This window comes from Numida meleagris, chromosome 6 (assembly GCF_002078875.1).
Source record: "Numida meleagris isolate 19003 breed g44 Domestic line chromosome 6, NumMel1.0, whole genome shotgun sequence".
Lineage (NCBI taxonomy): Eukaryota > Metazoa > Chordata > Aves > Galliformes > Numididae > Numida > Numida meleagris.
Genome location: NC_034414.1, coordinates 2804927 through 2818205, shown reverse-complemented (window position 1 = coordinate 2818205; position 13279 = coordinate 2804927). Strand labels below are relative to the sequence as shown.

General features: G+C 39.4%; 1 long non-coding RNA gene across 1 annotated transcript in view; it reads left to right on the top strand.

Moving 5' to 3' along the window:
- Nucleotides 10315-13279, top strand: part of LOC110401429 — a 37953-nt gene continuing 34988 nt past the window's right edge. Inside the window, exon 1 of the long non-coding RNA XR_002440377.1 lies at nt 10315-10736. This is a non-coding gene — a long non-coding RNA (uncharacterized LOC110401429). The remainder of the gene's footprint in view (nt 10737-13279) is intronic.

The following is a 13279-nucleotide window of genomic DNA, read 5'->3' as shown; positions in this document are numbered from 1 at the left end:
ACATAGAATAGATTGGTGCAGTTGTAATGTGAAGAGAGGTGAGGACTAGTCCTTGTTGGCAGCATAGCCAAAATCATTTTGGAAAGAGTGAGAATAAGGGGACATCCGGTAATTCTATTTGCTTGCATAAAAGAGGTAGATCTAATTGATCCATTTTAATTTTTTGTTTGAGCAACCTTCCTTTAGATTCACAGTCTCACTGGAAACAATTCTAACCTATCCCTTGCTGGAAAAGGAAAAACATAAGCGTAAACACTGAAAAACATTTTTTTCTGTAATAAAGTTATAATTGTTTGTTCATTGAAAGGGAAGTTCTGCTGGTCTGGCAGTTGGGGTTGCAGGCTGTGGGTAAGGGTCCTAATCTGGTAACAACTCTTGCGAAAGCGCAAACCCCCTGCTTCGTTGCTTTGCCTCCCCACCTCGGATCAAGCAAATCCCAGGACGAGGAAGGTTGTGACGACACCTAGCAACAGGGAGGCGCAGCCACAGAAGGTGAACGAAAATACTAGAATCCTCGCCAACCTGAGACTATAAAAGCTGGGAATCGTGGACAGAGAGCGTGCGCCATTTTGCGGAGCTGTGACTCCTTGGCTGCCCAGCGCTGCGTTTTGCTTGTGTTTTTGCTTACTCAAATTAATAAAATCTTTTTGCGGATCAATTTGATATAGTCTAATTTATGACATTTTCCAAGGTAGTTAGCTATTAAAAATAATGCTAAAGGGTGTTCTGGAGGAAATGTTACCTCTTTGGAAAAGTTACTGTCTTTTAAATACATACACTTGTATATGCACCAATACACATTCTGGTTCTCAGCAGGAGTGTAGTTTCATAGCAAAGAGTCACTGTGCAATTGTCCCATTCTTGTTCCAAAGTGTTTCCTTTACAAGCATATGATTGTATTTTGTTAACATTTTTCATCTTGTGAACATCCTGTGAAGTAGGAAGAAGAGTACAGGCTGAAAAGAAACTGAAATGAATACCATTTTGAGAACTTAAACTAATTACAGGTGATTTTTGTTACAATATCAGACAATAAATGTGACCTCTACTAGAGTTACAGGAGGAAATGAAGGAGGAGCTCCTTAAAGAAGTGTCTTGAACTATTGAAGAGTGAAATACTGTTCATGATACATAAGGGCTGAATGTTGGTTATTCAGAGAGGAAATTGTGGTTTTTTTTCAGCTTTTGTATTAGGAAAAATGTCTCTGGAAGAGTAGTGGAGGTGGTGGAGTCACCGACCCTGGAGGTGTTCAAGGAACGCTTAGATGTTGTGTTGAGGGACGTGGTCTAGTGAGAACTATTGGTGATAGGTGGATGGTTGGGCTGGATGATCTTGAAGGTCTTTCCCAAACTTGGTGATTCTATGATGTGTTGGCACAGGCTGCCCAGGGAGGTGGTGGAGTCACCATCCCTGGAGGCGTTTCATGACTGTGGAGATGTGGCACTGGGGGACATGGTTGTTGGGCACAGGGGGATTGGTTGGGGTTGGACTGGATGATCTTAGTAGTTTTTTCAAACCTTAATGATTCTATAATATTGAGCGTTAAAGCACAGTAAAAGCACCCTCTCGCAAGGGCTGGGACATGCTGAGGAAAAACCATAAGATGGGCTGCAGACCACTTCAGTGCTCCCCTTAGCTCAGGTTCATGTCATCTGTGCATGTATCAGCCAGTAGGCAGGATCAAAAGGAGCTGATTAGCAGCAAAAGGTGCAAATGGTTTTCATTTTGCCCTGTTCTAGTCCTACTCACGGGATGCTCATGAGGCACTGGGGCATGCTAGATACGTATGGAGTGCACTTTCCAATTCACTTTCATCCAAAAGAAATCCAATCTGCATGCTTTGAAACTGAGTTGTGGACAAAATCACAGTCAAGGAAGAGGGTAAATCTGAGATACTTGCTTCCACATGCACTTCTGGTCCAAGCTGCAGTGCTGATGTCAGTGTATTTATAATGTTCATGTAGCTATTTCTGCTGAGACTGGGATGAAATTTCCTGTGCGCAGTGTATGGAGATCGGAATAAAAGTCTGATGCTTGGTTAGTCACGGGGAGCAGTTTTTTAAAAAGAAAGCAAACCCTGCTGAGTCATCACCTCTGGGAATAGAAGGATTAGTGAAGCAGAAGCAAAGGATAAAGCATGGAGTAATGTGGAAGATTAATGGAGCCCACTGCTGTGTATCACTTCCTGATTCTGCCTTGTCAGCAAGTCTGGAAGGCTGCTATGATCATACTTTGTTTGAACTTTTAAAAACAGGACGAAATCCAAATTCATACTTTCACCAGCAAACTTACCATACCAAATGTCCTCAAAGCGATGAAGACGGGCGAGAGCTTTGATCTGCTTTTTGACTACTGATCAAACAAGAACATGCTTACTTACGGGTTTTTATAGTATTCTTGAAATAGAGCAGACAAGAATAATACTTTTCCTGCTAGATCCTTGTTTGTCAATAATATATTGTGCGTATTGGACAAAAACACTTATTTTTATAAAAGAGCTCAACAGAATGAAGTCCTGAGGATACTTCTTAAAATTTTTCTAGGTGTTTCTGTTGGATATAGCGGATTTTTAGAGCTGAACTAGTGATAACCATAATGTAATGGTTTCATTGTAATAGTTAGTATAGGGATTGCCTAATGAAGCCCTTGACAAAGCTTCTTTTAGCCACAGCTGCTACTGTGTCCCTTCCTGCAACTCGATCTTATGGCTTAATCAAGTTTTATTTTACGTTGGTGAAAATCCTATTTCTATTCTGGATATGTTTGCATAAAATATAAGCAGACATCTCATAATACTCAGATTGAAGGTGGTTTCTATTCCTCAAGTATTTTTAATGCAGTATCAGCACACGGATATTTCAGAATCTTTGCATTCTCCCTGTCAGTGTTATTTTTATATTGCAGAGAGATTGCTTATCTATTTTCTAGCTGCAGTCCTTTTTTATGGGAACCTTCTTTCTCTCTGACTATTAAGAACAAAGCAATAAAAAATAAAAGCTTAAAGATCTTCCCAACCTGTGTGTAAAACAAATGGGGTTTATAAATGCTGAGCTGGCATCCCTTCCCACTGTGCTTCTGAATGAGATATAAAACGGAGGTCCTGACCACTTGTAGCCCTTTAACTGATCCCATGGCACATTTTTTTTTCAAGAGTAGAGGTGAAAGCTGCAATGTCACGGCTTAATTTCAGTCAGATAATTACATTCTGCCTGCTTAGAAATTCCTCTCTGTCTTCTGTTTGAAAATATATTCCTCATTTTTTTCTCCTAAACGGTTGTGCTGTGCTTTGCTGAAAGGCTTTTGCCCCCTGGTCCAATAGAAATGCTTATTCACAGACATTTCTCTGGTGAGGGAAGCAATCCTTATGTATCTAATTTGCAATAAAATTTCCTAAAGCTTCTCAAATGCTAGAAGAATGGCAGAAATAGAGCAGATGGTCTCTCTGCTTCTTATGGACTGCACAGGGCACCTCATTGTTACGTGGTTTGGAAGAGGGATTAGAAGAGTAAGCACAGAAATGGCTGATGAAACATATTGGTTGAAAAAGTGAGTACTCCTAGAATTTTGTTGAGCTTGTGGGTGACATTTGTAGCTCAGGTATGTGGACAGTTTATAGTATAAACTAGCTGAAGATGCAGGTTAAGGCTCTTTTTTTTTTTTTTGTTAGGACATTTCTAAATATATTGACAGTGTATCTCGTGCCCTTGAAACATATTAATCGTTAAGGTTGGAGAGGACCTCCAAGATCTCAAGGTCCAGCTCCAACCCACAGTGCCCACAAACCACATCCCTCAGTGCCACACCTCCACGGTTCTTGAACACCTCCAGGAATAGTGACTCCACCACCTCCCTGGGCAGCCTGTGCCAATGTATCACCGCTCTTTCTGAGAAGAAATTGTTCATAATATCCAACCTGCACCTCCCCTGGCACTACTTAAGGCCATTCTTCGGACACAAGTTGCTCCTAATCCATGATCATTCATGTTGCTTTCCTCTGAAACTTTTCAAGAGCTGCTCAATCTTTTTTGCAATGGGAGAACCAAACCATATTATCCAAAGTCCCGTGTGTGTTTTTGTTTTTTTTCTTTCCTTATAACTCCTAAGATCTGATTTTTCTCTTTGACTGCTGCTGTTGATAATCCCAGGATTGTCTTCTTGCTAAAGGTCAACCGAAAACCCATTGCTTTATTTCTGAAGTTAGGATAGCTTTTCTACTATCTGTTCCGTATTATTCCACATTGAATTTTATCTGCTTCTTGATATAAAGCTGCTCAGTGTCATAAGGTCATTCTAGAATTCTTAGCAGTCCATTCTCATCTTTTCTACTCTGAGTAGCTTTTTACCATCAACAAATTTTCCCACCTTGCCATTCAATCCATTTCTATGGCAATGCAGTCATTAAACACCAGAAGTCTCAATAAAGGATAGTGTGAAACTCCACTGGGGATCACTCTACACTGAGAAAATTACCTATTCTAATTTCCCTGCTTGTTTGATTATGTATCCTTTTGTTTTTTTTTATGCAGTGGTTACTTCAATATCTTCAGAGCTTACAACAAGGAGTCTGGGTGGGAGAGATTTGGAAGTGTGAATAAACTGTCAGCTGGATCTGATCATGCAACAGACCTTGAGCTCTTCCAAGAAAGTTAATCAGTAGCACTGACTTACCTCTTGACCCGATGAGCACTGAGCATCATGGTGATGAGTGCATGGGCTCTCTTCTTTTAGAAGCAGTGAGCTGGAGATTTGGGTGGGACATGAGCCCAGCTGTGTGGTGTACATGACTCCACTGCCAGCAGCTGGGCATGATGACTGCTGAACAGGGCTGACATGCGGGCATGAGGGCCCCAGCTGTCACCATTCTCTTTCATAGAAAAAGCAACAAAGGCTTCTTCCCCTCCCTTTACAGAAATAAAGGTTCAAGTTTGAATACATACATTGATCATGTAAGTGCTCTCAAAACGATGTCATTTTCCAATGGAAATACAAGTCTTGGTGAGGTATTCCATACCTATTCAGGGGGGATTCCTGGGAATGAGAAACATTTTTTGGCTCACTGTTCATGGTACCAGGAGAAGTATGTATTTCTGGGAATCCGTCTCAGTCTCAGCTGCATGAATGCACGTAGATGTGGGGGCCCAGGTGTTGTCCTTCTGCCCAGTGTTCCTGGTCCTTGGTAGAAGGAGGGGAGAGAGCTCTCTATCCCCAAGTCCCTTCCAACAATGCAGAAATGTGTCAGTCTGTTAGGAGACAATGTGCCTATAGGGTCTTCTATTAAATAGCAGTCCATGTGAGAACCTCTAAAGTTTTTTGGACTAATGAGGTATCAGGTGTAGTTTTGAGGTTCACCCTGGACTCTATCTAACTCATCAGACAGATCCAATTATTAACAGCAAATTAGAACTTCTGTTTGAATCTTCAAAGCTAAAATGATCTAATTCAATTAAAAAATAAGAAAGGAATATATTATATTCTTTTAAAAAATGGGCTCATAGCAGTCATGGTGGTAACATATAGTGTGAGTTCAGACAATCTATAAAATATAGAGGAAAAAAATTCCTCTATATCCTTGTTATTCTTGCTTACTCAAACATCCTGCTGAATTCCAAACAAATTATAACGTAAATTACTTTTGGTTTCCTTTAATTTCTGCAGATGCAGATAAAATTCAAGGTTTCTGTGGACTGTCTCAATTTTACTAGGGAACTTATGAAACCCATTATAAAGTGCAAGTGTAAGATAAAAGTTGTGTACCGACTTAACTAAGCTATTGTACTTTGGGTATAACTGAACACTTGAGTAAATTTGAAGGATTTAAATTTTTCTATTGCTATAGTGCTCAAAGAGGAGTTTGATGTTTAATAGATGGAACTAAATTATTTAGTTCTTTACCTTAACCAAATCAAAACAGGAAAGCAGAAAATGTGTCAGCAGTTTGCTGCATTTTGAATACAGCAAAAATACTTTTGAGTCCAGCTGGCAGAAGTTATCCCTGAATTAGAATTCTATGATTTTTTTTTTTTTTTTTTTTTTTGTAAGCTGTATTCAAACTTGCTGGAGAAAAGAGGAAATATATTCCACAGCAGAAAGCGTCTTCATTTTTAGCTCTTTATTTAGAGATGATAGATTTTGACTGGTAAGTGCAACTTCTCTGGTGTTTATCATAGAACCATAGAATGGCTTGGGTTGAAAAGGACCTCAAAGATCATTGAGTTTCAACCCCCCTGCTGAGTGCAGGGTTGCCAGCCACTAGACCAGGCTGCCCAGAGCCACATCCAGCCTGTCCTTGAATGCCTCCAGGGACAGGGCATCCACAACCTCCTTGGGCAGCCTGTCCCAGTGCGTCACCACCCTTTGATGTATTTTCTTTTACCATACTAAAGAAGGTTGAAAAAAAGCCAAATGTAATAAAGAAGTACAAATGTATAAGTACCAGTTTTGCTGAAATTTACACCATGCTAGTCTCCAAAAAGTTTTTTTCCTAAACCTAATGAGTAGACTTAATATAAATTATTAAATGAACATGCAAATGAAGGTACTTTAAGGTTGTTTTTTTTTTTAACATAAACATCTTTCGTGGAAAAATAATTCTTTTTATTAAGTTGAAACATATTGTAGTTTAATGTGCAAGCTAGCTGTGAAAGCAAACATCTAGGCACAAATAAATACAATATTGGCTTTTTCCTTTTTATTTCATAGAATGGCTTGGGTTGCAAGCCAATGGATGCCATTAAAGGTCAACGAGCTCTGCTGCCTTGCTATGGGCAGTGTTGACCCTCACCGGCTCAGGCTGCTCTGGATCCCATCCAACCTGGCCTTGGCCGCCTCCAGGAATGGGGCACCCACAGCTTTTCTGGACAGACTGTTATCTCTTTCTCTCTCTCTCTTTTTTTTTTTGGCTTTAAATAATTAATTATTAGGGAATATGGTCAGAATGTCCCATAAGGTGGTCTCTATTAGTCCCCTGTGGCATACTGAAAGAGAATGAACCGTATGCCACATCTGGTTACTTTCTTCACTCAGGAATCAGATGTTAAAAAAGGTCAATAACTGCCAGGCTTTGTGTTTAAAAATGTCAGTGTAAAGCTCTATGGTAGTCTGTGTAGGAGCACTGGATTCAGCAAGGCAGAAAGCACCTTGCGGCCCTGAACGATTCAGAGCACCACGCCAAACAGCTTTAAGAGCAGTCCTGCCGGTAAAATCATCCTGAAAGGGTGAGCCACTTGTAGACTGAGTAATACACTGTGTTATTTATGAGGCGTGGGAGAGAACTGGCATCTCTGAGGCACTGCTGCTGTCTTACTGCCTTCCACTTCCAAAGCGATCGCACCTGCCAAAAGATATAAACCTTTGTTTGTCTCAAAGGTGAAGCTTCTTTCTCTCATGATACTACAGCACAAACAAACTGCATTTTTGTTCAGACCCTTTCAGGGAAATGGTCTTTTTCCCTATCACTAGTTTGATAGAACGTCATCTCCTCATGTGATGCTTTACTTGGTTTGCAGATTTGTCTGGAGACAGTGGTAAAGCCCAGAATATCAGAACGTGCCTTAGACAAGTGGGCTAATCCAAGAGTTGATGGACTCTTCTGAGGGTTGTATTCTACCTAACTCCAAATGCCAACACTTTATTTATGTGCATCCATTATCTCAGGCTTGAGGCATAGTTGACATATGGAGCTTAGACTCCCTTTCCATACAGGGATTAAATTCCTCTCAAGTTTCAGGTAAAGAAGCAGATCACGTTATGATGGTCACCTAAACTGAAAAGTTGCTGCAGCATTTGAACTAAATAACACTGTTGAAGTTGCACGGATCATCATTTTTTCTCTTATTAAAACTAAATCACAACTTTTGTATTTTAGGAAGAGTTCATTAAAACTTGTCTTATCTACTTAATTAAAGGCAAGCGTTCCTATGTAGAGATAGACAAACAAATTACCATAGTATGCCTCAGCTTCTCCTGAGGAATAGAATATCCTTATCTTTTGGACACTAATTGCAGCAGTTGGTGTTTTGTTGAAAATGAATTGATGTTTGCTAAGAGTACAGATTTGACAGATGCAGGAGAAAATGAATAACTAGAGCAGTGTTCTGATATTCAGATGGAATAATGTATTTAAATGTCAATACAATGTTTTTCTAATTAAAGGGAAAATATTAGTTTAGAAAATTAATCCCAGTGCATTGCTGTCTTTAATGGGATTGTAGTGCTTTGTCAAGCTATCGTACTACAGAAAGTTTCAAAGTAAGAGCTATTTCTGTCATAGAGAACCACTGCAACATGTGTAATAACAGGGAAGATTAGTTTCTGCCTACACAATTAGGCAGTGTATTGACTTAATACAGTTCATGCACGTACATAATGAATTGGAGCTTATTATAATATGCATGCAGCCATCATCAATGCACTGATTAGCAACATAATACAATAAACGTAATCATATATATTTGCATTCTGACGAATGCAAATTTAGTCAGTGTGTTCCAAAGTTCTGTATTAGCTGTGTTAAGCAGGCAAGCTGTACAGAGACTCAGGAATTGATATTTATTTCAGTAAATCCTTTCTTGTGATGACAAATATTCTATCGACCACAGTTCTCCTTAAGAAGAATAAAGGCGCATACCAGAAGAGAAAACAGAAATCTTACTGGGATGTGTTAACAGTGTAACCTTTAGTAGTCAGGGAGGTGGAAGTAACTGCTGAATTTTTTTTATTTCTTTTTGTATTTTTCTTGGGTCTGCAATCATAAGCCCCATGTCTCCCTGGGGTGCAGCCTTGCGGATGTTGGAGGCACTCTTGGCCTGGACCTTCTTGAGTGTTCAGCCTTGGTGTGTGTAGTACTTCAGGCATTCTTGCTCCTGATTTACTGAGAAGGCAAAGACTAGCCCAAGTCTTTTATTCAGAGGTGTGCTAGAGAACAGAGATCTCTGGCTACCAGGAGAGAGGGCGTGTAGTTCATTCCAGGCTAGGGCAATTGCTTCAAGCCTTCAGCTTCCTTAGTATGGCACAAAAATAAGTCCCCACATGTGGCTTCCTTTATTCTAATTCAGGGACGGTATACTCTTATCTCACTGATTCTGCTGTCAGCTACTTGTCTCAAGTAGTTCAGAAAGATGGCATTAACTATCTAACATGACTTACCAGCCCTATTCTTTGCTCGTGGTATTGTCCCTTTGCTAGATCTCTTTTGCGTGCCAGAATCATAAAGGTTGGAACAGACCACTAAGATCAAGTCCAGCTGTCAACCCACCTCCACCATGCCCACTGACCATGTCCCACTGTGCCACATCTCCACGGCTCTTGAACATCTCTAGGGATGGTGATTCCACCACCTCCCTGGGCAGCCTGTGGTAGTGCCTCACCACTCCTTCTGAGAAGAAATTGTTCCTAATATCCAACTGGAATCACCCTGGGTGCAACTTGAGGCCATTCCTTAAGCGACGTTCCAGATGGCTGTGCACATTATTATCTTGTGTCTGGGGGGACTGCACCTCTTTCAGCAGCAGAGGAGCCTATTAAAATATTATGAGGTTGAAAACAAGAATAGACATATTACACAACCCTTAATGAAAACTTCAGTGGTGGCAAATATATGATAATATTCTTTTGTGCTGAAATTTGAGCATTATGCATACTTGAACATTACCACCAATTAAAAGGCAATTCAAGCAAAGTAACAGCATCCTTGGTGTCAGGGGAGCCAAGATTCACGGTCGTAACCAATGGGCTTCATAGCTGCGGCTTCAGAGCTATGCATTTCAGTGACACACAATTTACAAGATAGAACCATGTTACATGAGTTATGTAAATGACTCTAATTTATTATTCTGCCATCAATAATATAGCAATTTTAGGAACTCCTAATTTAGCCTCTAGGATAGAGCTTTATGTAGCATATATAAAAGAATGAGCCAGACCTGCTTCTCCTGCTTAAAACAGGGAGCTTTGGGTTGTGTGATGATCCTATAATATTCTGATTTTGTCTACAAAGAAATGTCACAAAATATTTTTAAATACAGAAAAGTGTCTGACGTTAATAGTAAAGATATGGAGTTCCACTTAAAAAAAAAATCAAAAGGGGGAGACTTGACTTAGATTTTTAAGAAAGGAAAGGTACAAATGGCTGCAGGGACTGAATTAAGAACCTTCATGGAGGTTCTCAAGAAATGCGTGGATGTAGCACTGAGGGGCATGGTTAGAGGGCATGGTGGGGATGGGTTGATAGTTGGATTTCATGATTTTAGTGATCTTTTCCAATCTTAATGATTCTATGAATGACGGGATTTCAATTTTGCAATGTGCTTGCTTTGGACTACCATGACATACATGACTAAATCATTTAGCAAAGTATTGCCTACCAAAGTTGGAGACAGCTGATGGAAAGAGAGCACACAGGAAACAAAGTAATGAAACAATGAGGAAGAATCAGTGGATAATTACTAAGTCATTCTGTCAGACCTGTTATAATATGAGGGGAAAACTTTTCTTGTAAGTACTGTATGTACGGGAATTGCTAAGTCATGGCCTGAACCAATGATAGAGCACCTGTTGAAGGGACACAGCCAGCCCTGGGAGCACAGGTGGAAGCAATTCATCTGTGCCACTGGAAGGGATGGAACCTGGTCCCACCTCTCTCTAAGCCTCATTTAAGGGCTGGCTGCCACAAGGGAAGGTTCTCTGCCTTCCGATCCTTCCTTCTGGAGTATTTGATGAGCCGTGATCCTTGGAATGGGTAAGCAAACCTTTCTTTAACTGGATTGTGGCTATCACCCTTTTTTGGGTAGTTTAGAACTGGTTATCTGCTATTGCCTTTCCCTGCACCATAATTCTTTTCAATAGAGTGCAGCGGACACATTGAATTACTAGAGCAATCTAAAGAGTCAACCCTTAGACTGTTTGGAGTAAATAATGAAGAAAATAAAGACTGAGAAATTTGTTGGGTCGCTTGTTATTTCTATCTATGCAGACAAGATGAATTTCTGTTCTGCAGATCTATTCTGTTCTTTGATCTATTGTCAAATGCCTCAAGTAGATGGATTCAAGGTGCTAAATGGCAGCACAGTGACCACAGCCCCTGGTGTGGCAACAGGGGTAGAACCACTTCTAGCAGACTGGTGCTATCTGAAGCTTGGATTGTGTGGGAGATGAATTCAGGTCTGGGGAACTCAACTCACTGATGTGCTAGTGAGGACTAACTTAATGCTGGTAATCTCTTTTATCTTCATTAATTAGAACAGGTTCTCTAGTGACTCTTCATGTAGCCAGTGCTAGATATTCCAGTACTGATGAATTTGATTGTAGTATGAAAGATAATTGAAAAGTCTCTTTTCTGCCGGAGTTCCTTGGATCAAAATAACAGAACCTCAACTCTTCTATGAAAGAAACATGAATGCCTGAATTGGAATTTTATGTTCTAGCAGCTTGCTGCTTTCATTGTGGTATAGTATTTATTCCGTCTTGATTTCAAGCTCCAAGCATGATGAATGTACATGTTCTTAATTTCTCATAAGGTGGTAAGCGCTGTAACAGATAACTTCAAAGCACAATGAAAAGAAAAATGTAATGAGCCATATTTAGAGCTCATACCATTCTCCTCCCATCATTTTGACTGATGAAAATGGAGCAGTACGTTCTTTGTGAATGTGTAATGCTTTTTATTTTTTATTTTTTTTAACTTGGGAGGTTTCAAATGCTTTTGAAATGGCATTATCATGACTGAATTGCACATTGCCAAGAACTCAATTTTTCTAAGAATATGGTGAAAACTGACAATACTTATCCATTTTATTTCCTAGTTGCTACGTGCAGTTTAACATCTGCACATTCCTATTAACTTTCCAATTTATTTCTGAAGATGATATTATGCATGGTCTAGCAGAAATAAGCTTGACTTGTACCAGGAAAATGAGTAGAGAAAGACTGATGGGCAGACACTGGCTAGTGGTTTGAACAATATTTTAGATCAGTATTTTCATTTAGAGAGGAGGAAGAACTTAATTCCAACCAGTATAGTTCCAGATCTTTAAATCTCAATTCTTTCTCTCAAGGAGGTCACAATTCTTTCAGGTAAACTCTCTCTAATCATAGCAGAATAAGGAAAAAAAAATGTTGTTCTTAAGAAAATAAGTGGTAAGCAAGAGCCTGCGGTATTATTTTGTAAATTATACCATACAGATTTCAGTGAAAGGAATTGTTCCAAAGAGTTTAAGTTTCTGGATAAACCAAATATAACTTTCTCTTAAAGGGTCTTGGTGCAATTTTAAACACATTAAACAGCATCAAACAGGGTGCAAACAGTACAGCAATACAGGTAATTAACAAAATAGTTGCAGTCTGATCTGATTATTGTGCTGTCCAGATCTATGTCCTTATCAAAGCTGTATGCCCTCTATTCCTTCCTAACAATATATATATCCAACAGTGATCAGGACTGTCACTGTTCATGATGACTTATCTGAGGCTGTTTCAAGTTAAAATGGATCAGTGCCAAAACCCTTTCTTCAAAAGGATGTAGTTGTTTCTTGGAAATGGGGGAAAGAGGTGGGAGGAAAAATGGAGGAGGACAGAGTCTTCTTGTAGAAACATTCCCTTTGTGAATCCCTTGATGCTCTATTTGGAATGCTTTCTACAAACACTGAACATCTTCCCTGTCATCATGCAGGCAAATTACCTATGTTATGCCCAAGTTTTACCAAAATACAAATGCACCATTGTCAGCTGGCTTTGTTTTCAGAAAACACATACTCTAATAAATCTAACTGCTTCAGTCTACAGTTTAAAAAATGATGAGCAGTTATTTCCCTTTCTGCTATACTTGCAGATTTGTATTTATGTTTTTTTAATAGTTTCTTGTGATGTTAAAGGAAAAACATCAAATGACTGTGCTATTTACCATTTGAAGATTATACAGTCTATAATTCTGCCATTGACTGCAATGGGCTCAGGATACTGAAGAATATCTAGTGCAAATGAAGTCATGCACAATGTCTATCTGGTATCTTTAATAAAATGAGAACACCACCTGTTGCTGCCCCTGGTTATTATATAACTTAAAATAGTGTGTATGTCTAGCTAACTTTAAGTAGTGACTGTATATAGGACACTTTCATGTATTTACCTACATGTATCCACTTTAGCAGCATGTATAATATATAACTGTTTGGACTTGCACTTTTTTTTTATATTAGTTAATGAAAAATCTGTGTTGCTGAGAAGAGTAGGATGGAAGGTAATTAAGAAGACGAGTATACCTCCATCTGTATGTGGAGGCAAAGA